This window comes from Gobio gobio (assembly GCF_949357685.1).
Source record: "Gobio gobio genome assembly, chromosome: 11".
Classification (NCBI taxonomy): domain Eukaryota; kingdom Metazoa; phylum Chordata; class Actinopteri; order Cypriniformes; family Gobionidae; genus Gobio; species Gobio gobio.
In genome coordinates this window covers 49,024,511-49,052,289 of record NC_137104.1, presented here as the reverse complement: position 1 = coordinate 49,052,289, position 27,779 = coordinate 49,024,511, and the positions used below count along the sequence as shown (strand labels likewise).

Below are 27,779 nucleotides of genomic sequence, written 5' to 3'. Positions count from 1 at the left end.
AATTATAAATCAGCGTTTTTATTGGTTGGGTATTAGATTATGGAAAATAGCATTAACTTGATATAAAGTCAGTGGGAGTCAATGCAATGTACTCACTAATACAGCAAAACAAACGCACACACATTTAATGATGTGAACTCAAGTCATGCACTCTTTTTGAGAAGTCACAGGTAATTTAAGCGTAAGCATTTTTTAAAACCTTTTGACCAACACTTTGGCAAAAATTTCAGTACATTGCTCTGGCGTCCTTGTATCTCTTGTGCTCTTCTCAGCAATCAAGGCCTAATTACAGTGGTGGCCAAAATTATTAGAACACTTGGCATATGGGAGTCATCTTATTGAGCCTGGATTTATTTTCCAAGAGGACAATGACCCGAAACATTCGTCTAACTATTGCCGGAACTATCTGTGACGGAAGGAATCTTCTGAAATGTTGAAAATTATGGACTGGCCCCATCAAAGTCCGGACTTCAACCCCATCGAGCATATTTGGGGCGAGTTGGAAAATAAACTGGACAGATCTATTGTGCATTCAAAGGAAAGCCTTTGGATTCAGTTGCAGTTCTCAGAGGAAATATATTGACACTATGCCAGAGAGATGTGCTGCTGTAATTGCTGCAAAAGGGGGACATACCAAATGTTAATGTTAAAAGTGGATAACTTCATCTGATATTTGATGGTCAGAGCAACCATCTGCATGTTTCATGAACATTATGAAATGAAATCATGTTTTAGAGGCAATATTTTCAGATCTGTCAGGTGTTCTAATAATTTTGGCCACCACATATAGGCCTACTGTTTTTTTTGCCACTTGCCATTGCCACTTACACAGTATGTTCTGACATCTGTGAGGACCAAAAAGTTTAAATACAAGACAAGAGCTTAAATATAAGCAAAAACATTCTCAATATAGGAGATGCATTTCATAAACAAGGTCAGGGTTTAGCTGGCTAGTCCAGTCATCCCCTAATGGTGGATGTTTTAACTATGGTAACACACTGTGGGGACATAAAACACCTGATTTTCAGTGACAGCCCATGTGTATTGTGACTGGGTAAGCAAAAAGAACAAATGGCTAACTTTTAAATGATGCCAGAAGCTCTGCCAGAACTGTTCTGACTACAGTGAATGTGAGTTAATGTGAACTCTTGAAATTGATGGACCTCTAATCCAACAAGCTGAATCAATGATTATTCAGTGATCATTTATTAAAATATAGTACAGTTATTCGCAAAAAGCTGTACGTCTTGCAGCAATTTTTCATTCAGAAATGCCAGTAATTCTGGAAGGCTTTTGGCAGGGATAATGACTGTGGTGTTTTCATCTTCGTTTGGGGCCCAATAAGCTTGAGAGACCATTGCATTTTCCGTACTGTTGAAACAGCAAAATGCCATCCACATGAAAGAGGGAATGTTCACTCTTTGTTTCATTTTATTGTTACCAGGTATAGCTCCGGTCAGCACATGGGCTAAAACTTTATTATTGTCAAATTTGCATGTTTCCATGATATATTTGGTCTCTTTTTCCATGCGATTCCAACTGCCGGCATTAAAGCTGATCTTCTGTGGCACTATGTTGGTCAGTGTGAATGTAGTTTCGGCAGTGACTTTATCAGGTGCATGACAGCAGGGAAACAAGTGACCGCGATTCACTTTATAGATTTTTGTAGCATTGTAGTAGTCTTCATTCCTAGCCTGATTTAAACCTGGCACAGTCATCTCAGCATCAGTAGGATCAAGCTGCAGGTGTTCAAAATAAAGAGAAACAGTGGTAACGCTTTAGATTACAGCCCGGAAAGTATTGTGTAAGTAAACAAATTTACAGTGTAACTTTTGGTAATTATATGTAATGTCTAGTGTGTTGGTTCTGTTTCATGTTCATGTGTCATGTCCTTGTTATGTTCATTGTCATGTTTCCTGTTGTCATGCGTTTCATTTGTGCCCTCATGTGATCATGCCATGTGCTTCCCTAAGCCTTGTTCGACTTGATACAGTGATGCGCAGACCGATCGGCGGCTGACTTGAAGCAGTGCATGCCGGTTAGAAATTTTGTCTGACTTGAGTCAGCGCTGTAACGCATGGCATCAAAGTACTGCGAGAGCAATTAGAGAGCAGCCGCTGCAGTTTCTCTAGAGCGGCTGCACAAGACCGCACGGACTCTGATGATGATACAGCTGTCCCACGATTGGCCAGATTCACGGCTTATATGTTGAACTTTATTCTTGTACAAACAGACGCTGAGTAAAGTATTACATGACAATAATGTCTCAGAAACATCTGTGTATTGGCAAATATTGCATTTATTTCACTTCAGCCGTGATAAAGTATGCAAACACAGCGCGAGCGTAACTGCGGGAAGCAGAAAGTGCCCGACTTCACATCTCCGTTTGCAGCTCCTCCCCGCCTGCACGCGGCTACTCTCGTTGATCAGTTGCATCCAGCCGCAGCCGATGTCGAACACACCTCTAGTCTCTTCTGTCATGTTAGGCTTGTTCGACTTGATACAGCGCTGCACAGAACGATCGGCGCCTGACTTGAAGCAGTGCATGCCGGTTAGAAATTTTGTACGGCTTGAGGCAGCGCTGACGCCACGTGACAGTGACGTATGTCAACAAAGTGCCGCAGAGCGATTCGAGAGCAGTCGGCTGGTGCATTTTGCGCAGCTTCTCCAGAGCGACTGCACGAGCTCTGATGATGACACACCTGTTCCACGATTGGCCAGATTCACGGCATGACAGCGATCACGTGTGTTTCGTGTTTATTCTAAAACCTTCAGTTCCATTAATGCTTACAAATCTGTTTTTTATAACAGTAAAACCTCTTTTCATGTAGTCACTGTAGTATGACCCTCGGGATGCCCCGTACTTGGGGGCTGTGGAAATGTATCTCTGTGTAGTCATGGAAACAGTTCAGTAAATATGCCAGCAGGCTAAAGACATGCGTTGTATGTGTTCATCTATAGTACAAATTACTACATGGTGTCAGAAGTGTTTAATGTTAAAAAAACCAACTCAGCCTTCGACATGAAAGTATAGTCGACAGTATAAGGAACTTTTCAAGGAAAATCACCGCTATTTGGAGATAAATCAACGTGCCAGCTAGTAAGATGTCCAGAGAAGAGAGAGAACGCGCGGGACCACCCGCTGCAGCTTACGCCGTTGGAGATGCATTTCGCATTAGCCCTCCAGAGAAGTTTGACTGCAGGGACATCCAAAATTGGCCCAAATGGATTAGACGATTCGAAAGGTACAGAGTAGCGTCGGGTTTGGATAAAAAAGATGAAGCATTCCAGGTGAACACATTGATATATTCCATGGGAGATGAAGCAGAGGATATCTTACATGCGTCTGCGATACAAGAAGAGGACAAGGTAATCTACGAGAAAGTAAAAGACTGTTTTGATAAACATTTCATTGGAGAACACAACGTCATTTTCGAGAGGGCCAGGTTTAACATGCGAAAACAAGAGCCGGGGGAAACGGCCGAGTGCTTTGTTACTGCAGTTCACAAATTGGCGGAATATTGCAAGTTCGGGACTCTCAAAGATGAACTGATACGTGATCGCATAGTAGTGGGCATAAGAGACATCAGACTTTCCGAAAAGCTACAGTTAGATTCAAATCTGACTTTGTCTAAAGCTACGAACTTAGTAAGACAAAGTGAAACTGTAAAACAGCAGCAAGTGGTGCTGCGCGGCGCGGGAAATCACACACACAGCGGGCCCAGTGATGAAGTGCACGCGCTTTCGCCTGCTCGAAGGAAAGAGTGGAATTCCGAACGAAGAGCAAAACATAATGCTACGGGAACATCAGGGATGTGCCATAAATGTGGGAGATTGGTTCACCAAGCTCGCACCCAGTGGACTCTGTTACAGAAAACTCGAACAGGACACATGGCAAGCATGAGGGCTTAAATACACAGAGACTAATGACTAACAAGACACACCGGTGAACAATCAAGACAATTAATCAATATATATATATATTCTGTGTTCTAACCCTGTATCTTTAAGAAAAGTAAGGAGACCCCTACTACATTCCCACATTTCCTCACTCATCACCAAAATCCCATTCAAACTTCATTCTTGTTCCAACTCATATATTGTATCTTGCAAGATACTCCTTTCTAAATTATATTTTTTACACCTCATTATGACATGCTCCACATTTTCTGGAACCTTACATGTATCACATTTATCTGAACTGCTTTTCCCCATTAAAAACAGGGTTGATTTTAAACCAGTATGCCCAAGTCTTAATCTTGATATAATCACTTCTTCTCTTCTATATTTCCCTTTAAAAGCCTTTACATGAATCGATTTATGAATATTATAATAGTGTCTCCCTTTATTATCTACGTCCCACTTTTTTTGCCATGATTCTCTCACTGCTGTTTTAATCAATAATTTATCTTCACCTTTCCCAAAGGGAACTTTCATTATTTCTTCATCCTTTAATTTTAGTGCATTCTTTGCTGTCAAATCTGCCTTCTCATTACCCACCACCCCAATATGAGCTTGAACCCAACACAATTGTATATCAATTCCCATTCTCTCGATTCTTAGCATTATCATGGATATTTCTTTAAATAAATAATCTCTTATTGTTTCAGTTGAATTCAAACAATAAAGTGCTGCAACAGAGTCAGAACAGATGATTATTCTTTGAGGTCTTACTTCTTCTACCCATTGCAACCCTAAAATTATGGCTTCTACTTCAGCTGTAAATACAGATAATTTATCATTAATTCTTTTACATATGGTTACATCAAACTCTGGTATGTACACTCCTACTCCTACATGATCATTCCTTAAATCTTTAGATTCATCAGTAAATATTGGTATATAATGGTAGTAGTTCCGCTTAACATATTCATGAACCAAATATCCAATATTATCAGCATTCCTTTCAGTCCATTCTTTCTTTAGTTCTAAAAGTTTCAAGTCTACATTGGGAACTGGGAATACCCATGGAGGAACATTACCCAATACTATATTTGGACCATACTCGATTCTATTTAAACTGTATTCTTCCGCTACTGTAGTAATATTCCAACCGAATCCTTTACCTTTATGTTGTTTCAAATACTCCCAGCAATCACCTAAGACCTCTAAAGCAGGTTGTTCTTTCCCAGATCCTTTTAGCTTAACCCAATATGTCAGCAACAGCTTTAATCGTCTCAAATATAGTTCTTCAGTTTCTACAAGTAATGCATTAGTAGAAGTTGTTTTAATAGCACCAATACTAAGTCTAAGCTCTAAACTGTAGTCTATCTAGTTTTTCCAGGACACTCTTAACTGCTGCTCCATATACCATAAACCCATAGTGAATACAGGATCGTATTAAGGCCCTATATATATCCAGTAGTGACTGTTTATCTGCGCCCCAATCATAACCCATTACTCATCTCATAAGATTTAATACCTTATTACATTTAGTTTATATCTGTTTAACATGTGTCTTCCATAAATATCTCTCATCAAACCATAATCCTAAATATTTGAAATGTTTAACCCTTTCCATATTTTGACCATACAGTTTAAGCTGTATATTTCCTAATTTTCTCTTTCTTGTAAAGAGCATATAACATGATTTAGTAACTGATATTTTAAATCCCCAGTCATATGTCCACCTTTCAACTTTTATTATAGCACTCTGAATATTATTTCTCATGTGTCTAATAGTTTTCCCTCTTTTCCATATAGCCCCATCATCTGCATATAATGAATACCCAATACCTGTACCAACATTATCAAAGATGTCATTTATCATGATGTTAAAAAGAATTGGGCTAATAGTGCTACCTTGTGGAATACCATTTATTATATTAAAATCATTTGAAACAGCCTCTCCAACTTTAACACGAAATGTCCGATTTGATAAAAAGTCTAAAATCCAGTTATACATCCTACCTCCAATTCCCATATTATTTAGTTTGATCAGTAATCCTTCTCTCCACATTGAGTCATAGGCTTTCTCTATATCAAAGTATACAATGTTTGATGATGTTCGCGCATCAGGTGAACTGGGCGGACTGAGCCTCGCTGGTGACGTCATTGTCGTTAAGATGACGCGTGGTATTTGGACGCATCTGCTCTCCACTGAAGTGAATGGGAAGGATTGGCGTATCATATGCACGCAAAATTGGACTTTGGCGTATGCATTACACGCACTTGGAAAGTGTAAAGTCGTGTCATTTATACGCAGACTGATGAGAACGGGTTGACAATAACCATGGCCTCTTTCATACTAATGGCTTTTTCAGCCTCATTACTAACTTTAACTAATGCATCTATTGTAGATCTACCTTTGCGAAAACCACTTTGTTGTGCACTAATCAATTCTTTCTGTTCTAAATAATATGCTACTCTACTAACTATTAACTTTTCCATCCATTTACACAAGTGAGATGTTAATGCTATAGGCCTGTAATTTCCTGCATTGTCTGGGTTTTTCCCTACTAAAAGGCAAAATCAAGGCATTTTTCCAGTTATGAGGCAATACTCCTTCGACCAAGACACATGGCAAACATGAGGGCTTAAATACACAGAGACTAATGCCTAACAAGACACACCTGTGAACAATCAAGACAATGAACCAATGACAGAATTGAACTGAGAACCCACATGACTAAATCAACCAATGACAACATGACAACAGAAAACATGACCATGAACATGAAAAAGAACCAACACACTAAACATTACATTATAGTGTAACTATAAACACTGTAAAAAATGTATAATCTTCCCAACTCAAAATTGTCTAGTGACTGGTCACATCTAAAGTTTTCAATTGGCCCAAGTGAAATTCTGTAAATGTAATTGTATCAATTGTGGCAACAGCCTGTTAACATGGGCTCAATTAGAAATAATATGTTGAGCCAATGGAAAAAATGTATAATCTTCCCAACTAAAAATTTTCAAGTGACTGGTCACATCTAAAATTTTCAATTGGCCAAATTGAATTTCTGTGAATTGAATTTTATCCATTGTGGCAACAGTCTGCAATTAGAAATAATATGTTGAGCCATGCAATGGAAAAATGTAATTTACCAACACTGTAAAAAATGTCAGACCTCTCCAATTAAACATTTTCTAGTGACCGATCACATCTAAATTTTTCAATTTGGCCAACTAAAAAATGTAGATGTGATCAGTCACTAGAAAATTTTGCATTGGAGAAATGTTTTACAGTGAAACTGTGTGGTTGGTCCAATTAAATATTTTAAATTGTAGTAACAATTGTTTATTTCTCACTGTCCCAAAAGACAAAAATGACTAAAAACATAAATATATTAAGCAAAATACAGAAACAGACAACAGGGTTGACATTTTATCACATTACTTTATTAACAAGTAAATTCCAACACAGGATATTTGGGTGAAAATACCTTATTTTCAATAAAGAAAAACTCTGAATACATTCAAGAAGTCTTCTGCATAACATGATGTCTTGTTGTGGTGAAGAAAACACGGCACTGCAAGCTAAAAACCTGCAAATAAAAATAAAAACTAACATTAATGACAAAGCTCCCCTGAATCACATCTGGCAAGAGACAGAACAGAAGTTTCTTCATTATATAATGAGGATGAGACGAATGAATGGACATCAGAAAATCACGAGCTTGACGTGTTTGATAAAAGGCAATAACTTAAGCCCTGAAAGAGGCCAACGCCAAACGCACCGTGTTCAACAGTCGCATGCCGCACATTTCACACAAATGACTTCATTTCCTTATTACCTATTGTTTTAGACATATAAGACATGAGGAAAATAAAACTATTGGCTACAGGCTACCATTAGATAATTATGTGGTAAACGAGAACACACTCATGAAACCAATGAATGCATGAACTCGTGATTCTACAAAATGTCTTTTAAACTTCATACCAGGTCATAAAGCAAAACTCTGGAGAATAATTTCAGTGCTAAATACTCACCAACGTCTTTGTGAGATGAATATCTCTCTATTGTCTTGGGAATGTCTGTTTCGGTCTTCAGCACCTGCTGGTTCGGCTTCGCTCGCGCTGCCGCTCCCGCGTCTCCGCATTTGAAATCTCCACACAAACGTTTTTTTTCAAGCGCATTTTGCGCATGCGTATACCGTTTTTCGGACGGAGGACTTGTTCAGCTAACATGGATTTTTCACTTCGACTTCATAGATTGACTGAGCACAATTAAATATGTTCGGTGAATATACAATTTTAATTTTGAGTGAAGACCTTAAGCTATGATTAGTACAATGCCTCTTTTTGCATGGCGATTATTATTTGGAAGTCATTTATTGGGCCAATATGTAATGATCAATTTACACAATTTCCCCCCCCAATTTTTTTTTACAGTGAAGGTATTAGGGAACAATATGGGGAATAAAGGGGTAACAACCAGGAAAATGAACAAATAATTTATACAGTAAGTATTTTATAACTGAGGAGTACTTATTCTACTATTATAATCTTAGGGCAATTTAGCAAAACATACACTGCGTACCTTTTTGTAATAATAATGTAACAATATATTAATTCTTTTTTTAAATTACAGGGTACATCTCAGTGCATTTATACAGTATTTTTTTTATAGTGAACTGATTAAGTTTGGGCTTTTGTGTTTTAAGTCAAGTAAAACTATTGCAACTTTTTTTAAATAATGGGTAAATATACTCTTGTTATGTAGTTACAGGTAGGGTGACCACCATCAAACAAACCAAATGTGGGACGATTACTAAGTTTGTGTGGGACAATGTGGGACATGTTACCAACACTAAAACATAACCTGAAACTGTTGTATAATCTTAAATTCAACATCACTGAGCCCAAAGGCAGCAGGCATCATGCAGATAACTACTTTTGAAACAGTTCTGACCAAGTGCAACTAAAATCCAACTAAATAAATAATGAAACAAATAAAACAACATTAAATTAGTTAATCTTATTTATTAATATATATATATATATATACATATATATATATATATATATATATATATATATATATATATATATATATATATATATAAATTTGTATACAGAACTGCATTTATTTATATATATATATATATATATATATATATATATATATATATATATATATATATATATATATATATATATATATATATATATATATATATATATATATATATATATATATATATATATATATATATTCATTTATATACAGAACTATCCATTCGTTTTCTGACAGGGAACACATGGAACGAATCACCGCTCCACATTTTGATTGACAGCCGTCACAACCTACTAGTGACCGTGTTTACTCCTTTCTTTTCAACCATTGGATATGGTTTAAAAAATGGCTTTTGTATTTGTGTAAGGCGGGATGTTACTTCTGACGAAGCGCTGTTAAATAGGTGAAAAACGATGGCGCAAAAATAATAAATAAAATGCTTTCTTAAAAAGGCAGAAGAACGCATGCATGTTTTCTCAATATGATCATTAAAAATCAATAGACTGGTGAAAATGCGGGACATTTTCTCAATATGCGACATGCGGGACAAGGGGTGAGAATGCTGTGCGGTACAACGCAAAGCGGGACAGGTGGTCACCCTAGTTACAGGGTAAGTGTGAATATGTGGGCTGCAAATTAAAGTGCTGTTTGTTTCCCTCTTGTTTCGTGTAGTTACAGGTTAAGTACAATAAAAATACATTCACAATCTGATATCACTGACTTTTTTAATAACCTTTATTTGAAAAACAACTTAATTCAAATCAGATTTACAACACTTCTCATTAATTTATTCCTATTTTAAATCTACTTTTCATTTCAAATACTAATGTCCTGACAGAAAGTATCACATTTTGTCCCTTTTTTGTTTCTCTTGCTTGATTTCCTCCTCCTCTTGTTCCTCTTCTTCTTTTTCATTATTTCTACTGATGAATCTTAAGAAGGAATCCCATGTCTTTTGACTATTATGTATTAAAAGAAAATACAGTACACCCAGAAATGTTCTCATAATTTACTCATCTTTTCGCTTCCGACCAACTGTCACCAGCGTGTGCATGAGAGTCGAGTTCACGTTTGACGTAAATTTAAGCACATTGTAAAGAGCAACGTGAAGCTTCAAGCTTTCATGACGTTTTCGCACAAGTTTCATGTGAAACTGAGAACTGGCATCTCTGTTCTCCTGTCTTGTTTGCTTCTCATTGTTATTATCTGTTACTGTTTGTATTTTGTATTTTGAGCATTAATAAAAAAAAAAATCAAGTTGTGTCAAGCGTGAACTCAACCCTCTCATGCACGCACAGGTGACAGTTGGTCGGAAGTGATAGTCTAAATCAGTGAATCTCAACCTTTTTTCAGTAATGTACCCCCTGAGAAATATATTTTCAGCCAAGTACAACCTAAAGCATTTTTGGTTGAAAACCAATGATTTATTAAACTTTGGAACAGATAAACGCATACAAAATTCAAACATTTAAAAAAAAAAAAAACTATTTCGAACATTTTAAATGATAATAATCATGCAAATATTTCTCATCTCTCAAATGTAGTGATTCAAACTAATGTAGTGAAAACAGTGCCCATATAGAGACAGAGCGTATTTAGGCCATGTCCACACCGGGGGTGAAAACAATCCAACGCTCTCCATTGACTTTGCATTGCGTGAGGCTGCATCCTTGTCATTTCGGACTTATAACAAAAAACAGAACAATGTCTAAAAGCTGATATGTGACAAAGTGTACAGCAAACAAGCTATAAAACGATACTCGGTTACTTAACGTAACCTCGGTTCTCTCTAGAAGAGGGAACGAGTATTGCGTAAGTTCCTTACGCATCGGGAAAGTATTCTTTCTTCAAGATTTCTGAAAACCCCCAAATTATCCTTAATTTTGTAACATTGTCAACGCAGTGCGGCAGCCTGGCAGACCATAGCAGGCTATTCCAGCGTGCTATTGGCTGCTCTGCTGGCAACTGCAGCAGCCTATCGGTGAGCCCGCGTGACGTGGCAACCAATGAGGGCGCTTCGCACCCACCTGGCCTCATTTGCCTACAGGTGGGACGTGGCCACGTGTATATAAGCAGGGCTCACAGGCTGCATATTCGGTTTTCGTAGTTCTGAAGCGTAAAAGCCCGCGGGGCGCACGGCAAGGAACGCAATACTCGTTCCCTCTTCTAGAGAGAACCGAGGTTACGTTAAGTAACCGAGTATCGTTCTCTTACGAGAGGTTCTCTCGTATTGCGTAAGTTCCTTACGCATCGGGAACACATTGTCAACGCCGTGCGCGCCTCGCGTACAGCATATGTATCCCAGGGAACCGGGGCCCATAACACTGCTCGGGCAGGGTGGCCGGTAAGGAAAACGGGCCACCACATATACGGACACTTCGTTCGAACTGACGGGTGGTTACAACGGGTGGTTACAACACCCTGTCTTATGAATGAGGGAACGGCACCTGCCGGTCGCCTTCAAATTCACCACACCTTGTCTCATGAATGAGGGAACGGCAACGCCGGTCGCCTTCAAATTCACAATATCTTGTCATATGAGTGAGGTAACGGCACCGCCGGTCACCTTCAAACTCACAACAGCTCTTTTCGTAAATGAGGGAACGGCACCGCCGGTCTCCTTCAAATTTACATAAGCCTCGTACCGAACTTACTACCAGTGTGTGAGCTATGTCTGCGCGGAATCACTGGGCAGAACCAACAGCCTTATTGAACTGATAACACTTTCGCCTGTAAGGCAGGAACTTCCAGATTGTAAAATCTCACGAACGTAGACGGGGAGGCCCAGCCTGCCGCCATGCAAATATCGTGGATGGAAATCCCTCTGGCCCAAGCCCACGAAGAGGCCATGCCTCTAGTGGAGTGTGCTCTGACACCTAGCGGGCACTGCAGGTGTTTGGAAGCGTAAGCTACTGCAATCGCGTCCACTATCCACCTGGACAGGGTATGTTTCGAGGAGGCGAGACCTTTAGTGCGCCCTCCAAACGAAACAAATAGCTGCTCAGAACGCCTGAAGGCGGCGGAGCGTGTGACGTAAACCCTCAATGCCCTGACAGGGCAGAGGACATTGCCACCGTCCCCTTCGTCGGGTGCTGGCAGAGCCGAGAGGGAGACAAACTGCGCCCTGAAGGGAGTGCCTATCGCTTTGGGGATATAACCATGCCTCGGCCTAAGAATGACCTTGGAGTCATTTGGGCCGAACTCCATACACGTCGGGCTCACTGAGAGCGCGTGTAGATCCCCCACGCGTTTTACTGAAGCCAGAGCTATCAGGAACGCGGTTTTTAGCGAAAGGAACCTTGGTTCCACAGTCTCGAGCGGTTCGAAGGGATGAGCCTTCATGGCCTCTAGGACCAAGGCCAGATCCCAAATAGGAACCGATGGGGGCCGCGGGGGATTCATCCGTCTGGCTCCTCTGAGGAAACGGATGATGAGCTCGTTCCTTCCTAGCGTGCTGCCTAGCGTCGTCTGAGCGAACGCTGCTAAAGCCGCTACATACACTTTGAGCGTGGAAGGGAACCTGCCCAGTTCCAACAGCTCCTGGAGGAAGGAGAGCACCCGCTGGACCCCACATTGCTGTGGATCCAATCCCTTGGAAGCACACCACTCAGTGAACACCGACCACTTAGAACTATATAACCGCCTCGTCGAGGGGGCTCTAGAGTGTGAAATCGTGTTCATAACCCCTTCGGGCAGGTCAACGGGTATCCGTTGGTCACCCATACATGCAGAGACCATCGCTCTGGATGGGGATGCCAAACGGACCCTCCTGCTTGAGAGAGGAGGTCTGCTCTCAGCGGAACTGGCCAGGGGGGTGAGTGCGACAGCTTCACCAGCTCTGGGTACCAAATCTGGTTCTCCCAGCGTGGCGCTATAAGGAGCACCGGGCGGCGCGTCTCCCTGATTTTCGCTATGACCTGGGTCAATAGGGAAATCGGCGGGAAAGCATACAGCGGGAGGCTGGGCCAAGGCTGGGCCAAGGTTGGGACAGCGCACCCTCGCTTTTGGACAGAAACGTCGGGCAGCGGGCGTTCTCTTTTGTTGCAAAGATGTCGAGCTCCGCTCTGCCGAATAGGCGCCATACCAGCTGGACTATCTGGGGGTGCAGGGACCATTCTCCTGGGAGAATGAGGCCCCTGGACAGCTTGTCCGGGCCCACATTGAGGTGGCCCGGAACGTGCGCAGCTCTCAGCGAGCGCAGCGAGCTGTGTGCCCACACGAGCAGGTGTTCCGTCAGATTGCCCAGACACCTGGACCTGACACCGCCCTGCCGGTTCACGTAGGACACCACCGTGGTATTGTCCGACCGGACCAGCACGTGGTGTCCTCGTATAAACGGGAGAAACTGCTTGAGCGCGTTCTCTACCGCTATCATCTCCAAACAGTTTATGTGTAGGAGTTTTTCTCCGCTCGACCAGAGGCCCGAGGCCGGTCTGCCCTCGAAAACGGCGCCCCAACCCGAGGTGGAGGGGTCCGTCGAGATGACTTTGCGGTGTGAGATGGCTCCCATTGTCACTCCCCGCTGGTACCAGTCGGCTACTAACCAGGGCTCTAGGGCTGAAACGCAGCCCTGAGTCACTCTGATCCTGAAGCCTCCGGACGCCCAGGCTCTGTGAGGCACTCGGGCGTTTAACCAGCGTTGCAGCGGGCGCATGCGCATTAAGCCCAGCTGGAGCACAGCTGCAGCTGAGGCCATACGTCCCAGCATCCTCTGAAAAAGCTTGAGAGGTGCGATTTTGCCCGGCCGGAAGTACGCAGCCATGCGCCGAACTTGGCGCGCGTGTTGGGGTGACAGGCGGGCTGACATAGCCACAGTGTCCAGATTCAAACCCAGAAATGAGGTTGATTGCGTGGGCACTAATGAGCTCTTGGTCCAATTGACCGTGAATCCCAGGCTGTCCAGATGGCTGAGCAGCATTGCCCTGTGGGCGAGGAGCTCGGCCTCTGATTGCGCCAGGATGAGCCAATCGTCCAGGTAGTTCAATATTCGCATCCCCCGGTTTCTCAGGGGAGCGAGGGCCGCGTCCATGCACTTCGTAAATGTACGGGGTGCTAGTGACAGGCCGAACGGAAGGACGGTGTATTGATAAAGCCTGGCCGTCGAAGGCGAATCGTAAGAATGGCCTGTGACGCGGCGTTATCTTGATTTGAAAATATGCGTCTTTCAAATCTAGGGAAATTAGCCAGTCTCTCGGGCGAATATGCGCGAGGATCTGCTTGGTCGTGAGCATCTTGAACGATCTCCTCATAAGAGCTTTGTTCAGACGCCTCAGATCCAGAATCGGTCTGAGCGACCCGTCCCTTTTTGGCACGAGAAAATACCGGCTGTAAAAGCCTGACTCGCTCATAGAATTGGGAACCGGTTCTATAGCCCCTTTGCACAGCAGCGTGGCTATCTCCGCTCGAAGTAGATGTGCTACTTCCTTGCTCACTCTCGTCTCTGTACGTGCACAGAAGCGCGGAGGGCGGCGAGCGAACTGCAGAGTGTAGCCGTGCTTCACTGTTCTCAGCACCCATTCTGATACACCTGGAATGGCTTCCCACGTTTTCGCGTGTGCCACACGGGATAGAACGGCCTCCGGACTCGAAACGCCGCGTTTCACGGGTTTGACGGCCTGTATAGGAGGGGCGGGCGCGGTGCGCGCGCTCTCTGTGCTGTGGGCCAGCCGATCGCTCTCGATGGCTGGCCGCCTTACACACTGTATCTCTGCCGCTTTGAGCAGGGAATGGCTTGTGTGTGGCCCTACACTCATCGCTTTGGCCACCCTGGGCGGAGAACAAATGGTGTGTGGCGCGGCGCGTAGCGCCTGAGGCATAATGTTCGCGAAAATGTGTGAGCGCGTTTGAGCGGGCACAACTCTTACGCGTGGAACATGACCGGTTAAGAGTGGCTGTGTGACAGCGCGTGTGGTGGCTAGGCGTGGACGCAAACAAGCAGACACGTGACCTAACTCTAGCACTCGAGCGGCCGGAGGCCGCTTTATGTGAGTGGGGGACACGGGCTTTATAGTGCTTGTGTGCAGGGGTGAACACAGAAAAGTGGGCACATTTACTGCATTTGAAACACATACGGCGTGAGCCGTGCAACCAGAAATAATGCAACTTTTGTGAATTTTCTGGTTCGCCGTAAAAACGGCGGTTATTGACAGGCGAGAGGGCGTTTTTGCCGGCTCGTTGGCTGCGTGAAATCCATCTGCAGCAGCCACAGTGGTGGGGGCTGACAGGAAATAGAGTTTTGACGGTGGTCCGGCCGCGGCGGGACTTAACCGTCGTCTCTTGCCTCTGGCTAGGAGGACTTTGGAGGCTCGGACTTCAGCGCGATCCTAGGCCGGGGGCCCCGAGGGGGAGGCGGCTTACCACGGCTGGAAGAGCGCGATCTGGGGCGGCTGCTCGGTCTTCGCTGAGACGAAGGGGGCCGCGCTGGGCGCTGCGCGGAGCTCGGTGCTGGCTGGTTGCGAGGACGGCGAGCAACGGAGCTACTGCTGGCGCCGGGGCGTCGAGGCAGGAAGAGGTTCATGGCCTGCGTCGTTTTCTGCACAGAGAAACGGTCGACGATCCCCTTGACCGCTGGTCCGAAGAGCCCAGACGGGGAGAGCGGGGCGTTTAGGAAGGCCGCGTGCTCTGTTTCTCGCATGTCCGCGAGCGTGAGCCAGAGGTGGTGCTCAGCTACCGTGAGGGAGGCCATAGAGCGTCCGAGGGCCTGTGCTGCGGTCTTGGTAGCGCGGAGGGAGAGATCCGTCACGCTTCGCAAATCCGTGATCAACTCAGCGTCACAGCTCCTCTCGTCCAGGTCGCGGAGGAGATTGGCTTGGAGGATTTGCAGCACGGCCATAGAGTGCAGAGCAGATGCAGCTTGACCGGAGGCAGCGAAAGCGCGGCCGATCAACGATGACGTCACTCTGCAGGCCTTAGACGGGAGGGCAGCCTTTGAGCGCCAACCAGAAGGCGGGCAAAGGTGCGCTGCGACCGCCTCTTCCACCGGAGGGATAGCATTGTAGCCTTTCTCAGCCGCGCCGTCAACTTGTGAGAGCGTCGAAGAAGCCTGAGACGAGACCCTCGCGGAGAATGGCGCGTTCCAGGACTTTGCGAGCTCCTCGTGAAGCTCTGGCAGAAAGGGTGCAGTCCTGGCGGTGGGCGCACGGCGGCGACTGTTTAGGTAGCATCCGTCGAGCCGATTCGGCGCTGCCACCTTGGGCGGAAGCCATGATGGAGCAGCTGTCGGCGCGTTCCGCGGCCGCATCCGCCTCATCCCCGGAGGCGGCAACAGAAATGGCGGCCTGGGGTGGGGGCGGGGAAGGCAAGAGTGAAGCGGGCGGGAAGGGTTCCGGCGAGCTTCTCTCAGCGAACTCCGGAGTCCGCTGCGAGCGGCGCTTCTTTCTGCGCGGCTTAGCAGGGACTGGAGGGATGTCGTCCTCGAACTGATCGAGTCGAGCCCGCAGGGTCGACATCTTCAGTTCCTCGCACTCCGGGCATCCGCCGGCGAGAAGTGCGGCGGCGGCGTGATCACGGCCCAGGCAGAGAGCGCAGATCACATGGCGGTCCCCGGAACTGAGCTGCGCGTGACACGAGCCGCAGGTGGAACGAGACATTTTGAAACAAACGCTCGGCTCTTTTTGAGAAAAGTGTGACGCAGCGGCGACAACACTGAGCAAGAATAGGATATAGGCTGCCGGATAGCAGAGCAGGCACGGATGGCTGAAGGTGGCGCGATGCTGCCGGCTTCTTCAGGCGCTGTCCTCTGCTTGCTCGTCTGCACGGTCACGGCGGCGGGTTCCAGATCCAGCGATGCGAAGGGCTTCGCTGAAGAAAAGAAAATCGAATATGCAGCCCGTGAGCCCTGCTTATATACACGTGGCCACGCCCCACCTGTAGGCAAATGAGGCCAGGTGGGCGCGAAGCGCCCTCATTGGTCGCCACGTCACGCGGGCTCACCGATAGGCTGCTGCAGTTGCCAGCAGAGCAGCCAATAGCACGCTGGAATAGCCTGCTATGGTCTGCCAGGCTGCCGCACTGCGTTGACAATGTTACAAAATTAAGGATAATTTGGGGTTTTTCAGAAATCTCGAAGAAAGAATACTTTCCCGATGCGTAAGGAACTTACGCAATACGAGAGAACCTCTCGTAAGAGAACACAGAAATAAGTTTTTATAAGCTGTCGACCCCAAAAAACGAGAGTTTAAGGAGACAAAAGTGGATAAAGGCAGTAAAACGTGAAGCTTCAGCAGGAAGAATGGGTACATTTTGGGATCCTGACACTCAGTATGCCTGTGTGTGCAGTAAATATGTTGTCACTGTTAAGTCAAATATCCAAATGTCAGTTTTATATATGATATTTCCTGTCTCTGATTACGTTCCCCTGTAGTGTGTGTACTTCTCAGTGTAATATAACGTGTCGCGCTCTGTCTCAATGGCCTGTATCAACTTTTTTGTCCTTAAACGCTCGTTTCTGGGTCAACAGCTTATAAAAACGTCTGGGTTTTTGGTTGTGGGTTTTGCTTAGCTTGTTTGCTGTACACTTTGTTACATATCCGCTTTTAGACATTGTTCTTTTTTTTGTTATAAGTCCGAAATTACAAGGATGCCGCTTCACGCAAAGCAAAGTCAATGGAGAGCGTTCGATTGTTTCCCCCCCCCCCGGTGGGCGTGTTCTTCGGATTATGACCCGTGTCGCTCTGTCTCTATTTAAAACTATAAAATTAACCATTTAAAACTCCATAAATGTGCAAAACACTGCTCATTTGTAGTGGTATCTCTTGAACTATTTGGAAATAAAAAGATATAACTTAAAAACTTAATGTTAATTATTTGTTTATTTTTTTTGTAGGTTTTTTTTTTGCTGCATGGTTAAAGAAAAATATTGTATTTGTTAACTCACGAGGCAACCACACGTGCCTACACAGACACAGGGCCGGATTAACCATTAGGGCAATTGGTCACTTGCCCAGGGGCACAGGACATCTAAGGGGCCCTTGGCACCGTCAAATATTATGTTAGATCACATTATAAACGCAGTCCTCACTTTCCTAATTATATGCATATTTTTGCAACCCGTTTGATCAAAATATTATGTTAAATCACGTCAAAAACAGTGTCTGTGTGCAATGCCTGATCATTACGTTGTTTATTCCGATCACTTAAGTTTTATTGGGCACTAAAATTTGTTTACTCTTACTGTTGACATTTGAAAAATAATGCATGTGTTTTTCCATGGGTTAAAGTCATCGGTTAATTTCGTGATTTTTATAGTTTCCACTTGGACATTTTGGTCATGCATGACTGTATTTTAATGTTTTGATCCGTTTTCCTGGGAAATGTATTTATTTTTATTTTATTTTGACATTTTGTTTTAAGGAGATAAAATGGTGCTAACCCAACCTTGATTGACATGGCAATAAAATTATATCACATTATTTTGGCAGTTCAAATTTTGGGTGTTTTTTTTTCTTGAATTGGGCGGGTTTTAGTTAGCGTTTGGGCTGGAAATCGTCGACCCAATCTGGCAATACTGTCTGAAATTTAAGCGAGAGCGCTAAAAAAAAACTAAAAAGAGAAAAGGAATTGAAATTAGTCGCCATTTAAAAAAAAATATCAAAAAATAGCCACAATTTCACATTGTAGCATTTTAGAAATAATCTCTGGTTTTAAGGTAAGGCTTCGCTAGCTGTCTGCTTTATTTCACTGTTGCAGTCAAAAGATAATTGATTGGCTATTTTGAAACATTTAATAATTACTCTGTAGCCACCAAGTTCTGTGAAAGATTCATTGTAAAAAGTTATGTTAAACATTTGTGCATCTGTTCTGTCTCTTGAATGCTGAGGCTGTTACATACATCTCCACTGAGCATTGCAGAAGCCTGATTTGTTAGTATAGAAGTATAGGCTATATGCTCTTGGTGATAGCGACTTTACGATTGTTGCTTTGGGGCAAGGGCAGGGGGGGCCCTTGAGTCTTGTTGCCCAGGGCACAGGAAATCGTTAATCCGGCCCTGCATAGACATATTTCGCAGAAGTAGGCCTACTTTGTGGGACCATTTCCACAGAAAAGGCGACAAAGTTACTTGCAAAATATGCTATGCAGTATTAAAATCAGCCTGGTCTCATTGCGAAAATGTACCTCTGGCAACGTTTTTGCAAACCCCAAAATACGTACCAATATGTACATATCACTGCAGTTTCAAAGTGATATGTCCACTGGGTGCCGCCAAAAGCTTCGTTTTTTTCCCGGAACAGATGAGCGTCAATCTGACGTTTTGTGACATTGTTTTTTTAACGTACACCTACACTAAACCCTAAACCTAACCGATAGTGTTAACAAAAGCAAATGTGACAAAAATACAATAGTAACCATGTCTTGTTAGCTTGTGTGAACTCATCTTTGAGCTCTTTTATCATGACTTGTCTTTCACGGGATTCGTACCTGAGCTTTCATTATTACAAGTACAAATCTGTACCAGCTGAGCTACTGAGCAAACTTATTATATAAAAAAAGCCGAGCATATGGAGCAGATTAAGTGACGCAAACTCCAAAATGTATTCATTTACATGGAAAAAAAAAACGATAAAAAGTGCTTGCTGTTTTACTGCCTCTAGTGTTCATTTCACTTTGAAACTGCAGAGATATGTAATTATTGGTACGTATTTTGGCGGTTTGCAAAAACGTTGCCAGAGGTACATTTTCACAATGAGACCAGGTTGATTAAAATACAGCAGCTACAGTAGTACAAGCTCCTGACTGTTGGAAAGCAAATGAAAGGCGCTTCCCAAGGCTGGCCGCTCTCACGAGCCGTTATCTTGGTATTCCCTGGGCATCAGTGCCATCTGAAGCCTTGTTTAAGGCTTAATTTGGTAATTATTTAACCCTTGTTTGGTCTTCGTTTGGGAATTATACTCAGGGTCTTTGAGATCTCCACAGACCCCAGGCAACGAAATATAATTTTGTAACAAAACAATTGTTTTTTTTAGAACAAATAAAATGTTCCTCTGTTTATTAATGTTTTGACTCAACATCTGTGCAGATTTTGGAGTATTTTTAATCATTTTTAAATTTATATAAATAGATTTAGAAATTATTTTTTTAATGGATTTTCACACAAAATCAGGTTTTTTATGTAAAATTCACTTTATAAAAGACCCACATTTCTAACATTCATTCGTGGGGATAACATGGATAATTTGACATGGTTTAGTGTAAGATTTTTGCTCATCTTTTGGAAAATACAGTTTTAAAATAAAATAAAAAAATTACTTTTACCAGTAAATGGCTGCAGAGCTCCAATATTTGCTATGTGCTATTTGACTCACTGAAATACATCTTTTCACAAGTATTTTTCAGTTGGATTTGTATCTAAATGTTATGAAATCACAATTATAACAATTCAAATTAATTAATTTTGTCAAAGTTTAAATGTTTTTTCAAAGATGTTACATTATGATTAGAATCAAACCTGAACAAGAGAAAAGTTGGAGTCTTTAGAGTTTATCATTTATTTAAAACATCTGATTTTCTCATAATTCTACAAATGTAATCTACACTTCAGTTACTAACTGTACCAGTCTAACAGTTATATTACATATTGAGTAAAAAATACACAACATGAACATCAAAGTTCAATGAACTGAACAGCAATAACAAGCAATAACAAATGTATTCCTGTGTGTGTGTGTGTGTGTGTGTGTGTGTGTGTGTGTGTGTGTGTGTGTGTGTGTGTGTGTGTGTGTGTGTGTGTGTGTGTGTGTGTGTGTGTGTGTGTGTGTGTGTGGGCATGTTTTCGTGAAATATCAGGACACAAATGTGTATAATGACATGGGTATGACATAGGTATTACAAAAAGAGGGTGAAATATGAGGACGTTCCCCATGTCCTCACTTTTCAAAATGCTTATAAATCACACAGAACAAGTTTTTTTTCACAGAAAGTGAACTGCACAGTCTCCTGTGAGGGCTAGGTTTAGGGGCAGGGGCAGTGTAAGGGGATAGAAAATACGGTTTGTACGGTATAAAAACCATTACGCCTATGGAATGTCCTCACATTTCACAAAAACAAACATGTGTGTGTGTGTGTTGTGTGTGTGTGTGTGTGTGTGTGTGTGTGTGTGTGTGTGTGTGTGTGTGTGTGTGTGTGTGTGTGTGTGTGTGTGTGTGTGTGTGTGTGTATGTGTGTGTGTGTGTGTGTGTGTGTGTGTGTGAGAGAGCATGATCATTTTGCATTGTGGATGTTTTATGCATTGTTGGAAGTGTGCCACTTCATTTCTGTATGCGTGTTCTGTGTTGTTTCTGATTTTGAGGATGAATTTTGTCCATTTCTAAGAGACCCCGAAGACCCTGAGTGTGACTTTTTTTGTCACACGAACATAAAAACAGATATCAATCCAATTTATTTTTTTTATTTGTAGATCTAGAGAGTGTTGACAACCGTCCAAAGTCTAATGTCATTTGGACAAAAAGGAAACTTTTTTTTTTTTTGAGCAAACGTCCTTTGGGGTCAGAAAAGACCCAGAAGACCCTGTGAAAAATATTTAGTATAGGCCTATTTATTTAATGCTTTTTATTTATATTTTATTCCGTTTTTCTCTGTTGTCAGAAATGCTTAAGGTGCGTGAAAATTGGATAATGTGTGAATCCAGCAGTTTCTGTTGTTGTTGATCTGTTCTTAATGCTGCTGTTTGCAATTGCACAGTAGAATATACCCGTGAAAAAGTGTCTTTTTAACGGGTCACAGACACTCGTCAATTGTATTTTTATTTAAGGCCAATTCAATATTATAATCTAATCAGTTAACGGTTAATATTCGGATAATGAGCGGTGGTTATCGGTCGGGAAAATTAACCAAAATGATCATCCCTATACTGAATATAAAATTCATTTTATGAACTTATACTTATATTTTCCTGAAATATTTATTAAATAATCATTTTTAAAGGATTTTTGCATGGATGCTACTTTTTAAATATATGTATATTTTAAAATCTCACATACCCCCTGGAGTGCCTTCATGTACCACCTGGGGTATGCGTACCCCCATTTGAGAACCACTGGTCTACAGTTTCAAAAGTTAAAACTGCTGGTATGTTTCTTACAAACACTTATCGTTTCACTTCAGAAGACATAGATTCAGCCATTGGGGTCATATGGATTACTGTAGTTATTGCTGTATGTGCTATTTGATGCTTCAACTTTTAGAAACCCATGAGCTAGCATTAGCAGAGATTATTTATTTTTCTAAAAACCTTTGTTTGTGTTCATCTGAATAAATAAAGTTGTATACATCTCGGATGGCATGAGGGTAAAAGACGAGTTGTTTTTCAAATAAATGTTTCCGAGTGATATCAGATTGTGTATGTGTTTTTATTGTACTCACCCTGTAACTTCATGAAACAAGAGGGAAACAAACACCACTTTAATTTACAGCCCACAGATTCTTACTTACCCTGTAACTACATGAAACAAGAGAATATTTACCCAATATTAAAAAAGGTTATAGTAGTTTTAAATTTACTTGACTTGAAACACGAAAGCCCAAACTATAACAGCTGCACTTCTGCTATCAAAACAAATTGCTAATGCACTGATATGTACCCTGTAATTTAAAAAGTAATTTATGTATTGGTCCACTATTATATTATATTGGTATAATAATTACCCCATAGTTCTACATCTAAATCTACAAAAAGAAGAAGAAGAAAAAAATACTCATTTTGTGTTTCAGAGAAAAAAATAACAGCATTCCTGATCAACATGAGGCTCATGCAAAATTACGGAATCAAAATTTTGTGTGTGAATTATTAAAACAGCCAATAGGTTATTTACAGAAAATAGATGTCGATAGATGTGTACAATATAATAATGAGCACATATAGCAGACATACATTATAAAGCTCTGTCTATACAGACATAATAAAAAATCATTGAGAAAGAAAAAAAACAAATGACTATGAAAAACATTACCTGAGACTCAATCATCCAGTTAATTTCTGGTCTTTTGAAATGTCCTTTCCCAGTATATTTGTAAGCTGAGAAAACAGGGATTCTATTTGTTGTGTCGTAGAGAGTTGCAAATCTGTAAGTGTTGCTATATTTCTGACAGATTCGTTTGTAAGGGTTGTTATTCTGTGAGACTGAATTATTTAGAATTCCAGGAATCACTGGAGGCTGTTCTTTAAAAAAGAACTGGTTGCATGTATTAAATGAATCAACAACTTCAGTCAGGATTAACGGAATACCAAACAGCAGCAGCATCGAGACGACAAACAGAGGCATCTTCAGCTGAACTGAATCACAAGCCAAAAAATAAAACTGAATTGATTGTACAAATGCTAATGCAGTTCCAGAGAAAGGTCTGAATGGACTTCAATTCCCTGTTTGCATTTAAAAAGTCCAGAAACAGAGACAACGCCTACATGCACTCATTACTATGAAGTCAACTCCCACTGAGTTAATAAGAAATAGACTCATACTGCCCTACAAAAGCAAATGAACTCGCTAGTGTAGAACTGAGAAAAATTACTTTAAATATTTTTAGTTGTCCAGCCAAATTAATTATAGGTAGGACACTAGAAATCTGGCAATATGTTTTAGTAATGCAAATTATCTTCATAAAAATATCTTGAGCTCAAACTTGACTTTTGACCCCTATTTTAAAGTTACTGTACTGTGCCTTTGTATTTTCTGCAAAAAGTGAGAAGTCACACCAAGGCAAATGGCAGTAACTTCCACATTATCAATATTTGGTTGCTGATACACCATTTACAAAATCATTATAGTAACACCTGTATAAAATCTAGAGATCATGACATTTTAGTCCTGACATTTGCTTTTTTATATGGAGCAGTTTGGTAGCCTATTCATTGGATAGCTGACTAGCCTATTTATGCTATAGGCTGCTTGCTAGGTAGCTAAATGAAGTAGATTGCAATCTATCTAATTTGTTAGTCTAAATGCGTCTTTTGTGTTACACAATTTCTTACCTTGACCTTGATGTCCGCATTTCAAAGCCATCGTTTTCCTTCGAGAGCAATGGGCCATCCTTAAACACTATTAGTAAAAACAACCACTCAACTATTTGTTGTACCTACACTACACATTAGTGTGAACGGTGCTCGGTAAAAAAATCTAACCGTACGGTTCTCCGCTCATGGCTCGGCACGCACTTCCACCACGGTTCATCTCAAATCTGATTACGCCTGATGATGCATCTATAATATGGTTTCTTGAAAATAACGTGTAAAACAGACAGCCAGAATTAGGCTAATGTATGTTTCTGTCAATGGATACACATTCTGGCTTCCCATTACATTACAACAGCGATGATCAAAAAACGTGGACAAAACAGTCACTCTTGTATGCGAGTGCATATGCTCGACCGTGACCCAGTCATTTACGCTGTTATCATCCGGGTGTTGATAGTGCGAGAGTGTAGTGCAGGTGAGACATGAACACCACATGTTGTGTTTAAACTAAACTCATTTAAGCCTTGCCGGTTTAAACATTCAAGAGCAGGATGCGAAAGAGAACTTGTGCACGCTGAGAGAATATTTGTGTGTGTGTGTGCAAATATTGAGTTCTCTTTCAAGTCTTGCGCTAGAACGGACAAATTCACACAAAAAATATGTCTGTCTTGGTGAGTAATCCTAGCAAACATAGGGTGCTTCTCAATATCCCTCCTCGTTCCGACCGAGCTCAGCCATCTTGTAGGACATCTCAATTCTCTAATTGCATCGCGAGGGGGGGCGAGGATCGAGGAGTGAGGAGGCTTCCTGAGGAGTCATGAGCGAGGATACATGGGTGTATCCTTTGCGGAAGTGTTTTATCGACTAAACATGACGCACGTATATAAATTCTTTTCCCCCTTCACATCTTGCCACAGTTCATTATTATTATTATTATGTTTAAATGTACAAGACACAAATGTATGTCAAATAACAACAACTGACAGTTGCAGAATTATATCAAAGCACAAGAAAATGAAAGAAACAAACTGTAATACAATAAACAACAAATAAAAAGCTGGGAATAATTAGCTGTTCTTAATAACTGGTAATATTAAATCATGGATAAATGTGGTATTTTTTAGGGGTTGAAACTATTACAATATAAATAGTTATTATCTCTAATGTTCAAGAATCCCGATGTGCAAACTAATAGAGTCTAGAACCGTACTAGTAGAGTCATAATTTTTTGACGATGCTTTGAAGTGACACTAAAGGGAGCGAGGATATATCATTTCACTTGATTCAATTCTTCTTCTTCTTCTGTTTCCTGGCGCATTGCATCCTATGTGCATATCGCCACCTACTTTTGCTGTTATGCAGTCACAGTTTATTTATCAAATTGTTCTTGTTTTTTCTCTTTCCTATTTTCCCCACCTACCTACTTAACTAAACAAATACTCATAAATGATCAATGCTCTATTCTATTCCTTCTTCCCAGGACCCACCTGGTGCTGCGTGTTCAGCTCCTCCAGTCTAATTTCATGGTCTCCTCAGATCCAGAATAGACTAGACCATCTTTGTTCTATAATTTTAAATCCTTTCACTTAACCCACTATTATATAAATATATGATTAAAGCTACACTATGTAACTTTTCCGTCCACTAGAGGTCGCCTGTTCAAAACAAAGGCGTAGTTTGATGACGCCACGTTTGAGCGCAGAATCTTGGGACATGTGGTCTTCACCTCACAGCCGGTGGAACAGAGTCAGGATAGGACTCGGGCAGAAATCATGTTCATGGATGTGATTATTAACATTACTGTAGTCTGAAGCAGAGCAGGACCGAGTGTTGTGGAGCTGAGGAACCGCTGGAGCGATTGAAGAGCGGGACTGTTATTATGGCATAGTCGCCGGCGGGACTTTTATTATGACACGGTTGCCGGCGCCACTTCCTCTTTTCCAGTCATGAGTATGATGTAACGCAGCTCTGTTTATCATATTAGATATATCTAAGTGTGTTGTAAAGGAAGTTATGACGTTCGCTAGGCGGCTGCTATGACACTTGTTCACACTGCAGTGAGAGTAAAGTGTTTCACTGAATAAAACCGGAAAACTGAGGGTAACGCAGATATGACGCAATCGACAGGCGACTCCCTCACACGCATAGCTCACACGTCCCCGTTCCTCGGTAATAATAGCAATTTCTCACGATTTACAAATAGTTGGAAACATTTGGGATATTCTAAGTACTCAACTGAACAAAATATATAACACTGGCCTAGTGGTTTCTGGATATTTTACTGCAAAAATCCTACATAGTTCACCTTTAATGTCATGTATCCTACTTTATCTCTATTAAAATAATATCCTAATAGATATTCCAAATCCTTATTTACCTTTCCTTTTTTATTCATATATAACATTAATTCCTTTCTTTCTTCATCATACCTTTTACAATCATATATCACATGCTCCACTGTTTCCTTCTCCCCACAACCTTCACACAGACCAGTCTCATGTATTCCAGTTATGAACAATGAAGCATTCAACCCCGTGTGTCCAAGTCTCATCCTAGTAATTATTACCTCTTCTTTCCTATTTCTACCACTTATATTTCTTTTAGTATTTCACCTTTTTTTAATATTATATAAATGCCTTCCCTTATTATTAGTGTTCCATATTTCCTGCCATTCTTTAATAATACTTGCCTTACTAATAGTTTTAACTTCACCTTTACTTAGAGGAACATTAAAATCTGTTACTTCCCTTTTTAAAGCTTTTTTTGCTAATTCATCAGCAGTTTCATTACCAGCATACCCAGCAAAATACAACTATCACTCCTTTACTTTGTATGCGCCATAATAATGTAAATATTTCACACATCAAATCTTTCACACAGCAATCATTTCAACAGAATAAATTGATAATTTAGATGTTAATCTTTTATATATAGAAATTTTAAAATCTGGAATATATATTCCTACTCCTGTAATAACTGTTATAGAGTCTTTGGATCCATCAGTATAAATATGCATACTTGCGTAAAATCTTTCCTGTATATACTTATTTACATTATATTTAATCATACCCATTTCCTCCCATTCTCTTTTCTTATCTAATATCTATAAATCAATTGTAACCTCAGGAATTATCCATGTTGTGACCTCCCCATACAGGTGACACACTACATTCTATGTTTGCAACCTGATATTTCTCTGCTAACTGATTTATGTTCCATCCATACTTGATTCAATTCCTCTGTCCTCGCGTCTTTTCCTTGCGTCCTTCCCTCGCATCCTGAAGGGGTGGAGATAAGACGCGAGGAAAGGAAGCCAGGAAAGGAAATGAGGATGCACAAATAAGAATTGAAAAGCACCCACAATTTCTCATGACACCGGCTCATTCGGTTCTTTTTTTAGTCGACTAAAAAAAAAGCTACTTCGGCTTTTGCATCTTGCGTCATCAAACCTGAACTAAAGTCCGATTCAGTTTGATTAGTGAACCGGCTCAAAAGATTTGCCTTTGTACGTCTGACACACCCATTTCAGGTTTTGCAGTCTCTACTAATGAGCTCATGAGTTGAATCAGGTGTGATAGATGAGGGAGACATACAAAATGTGTTAATTATAAAGTGAAGATCCTGGGCTGCGTTTTTCGGAGTCTGATGAAATCGATATAAATGATGTTTTATAAACATAGTTCGGGAGGAGCACGTTCAGATAATTGACACAGGTGGAGAGCACTCAGCTAATCAAAATTAAGAGGTATATATACATGCAGCAGTCTTACCTCCATTCATTGACAGTTTTCTAGCGATTGACAGTTTTCTAGCACAGACGGCATTTCCGGCAGTTCGCCCCGCCCGCCCACGCTGTCTACACGGCTC

The 27,779-nt window shown here is 41.6% G+C and overlaps 1 long non-coding RNA gene across 1 annotated transcript; it reads right to left on the bottom strand.

Annotated features, from left to right (window-relative positions):
• On the bottom strand, positions 1-23,308 carry LOC307134442. Its single transcript, XR_013817570.1, has 3 exons — positions 22,912-23,308; positions 1,081-1,739; positions 1-810 (listed from the first exon to the last, which is right to left on the bottom strand). It is a non-coding gene; the product is annotated as an uncharacterized lncRNA (long non-coding RNA).
• Positions 23,309-27,779: the final 4,471 nt, after the last annotated feature.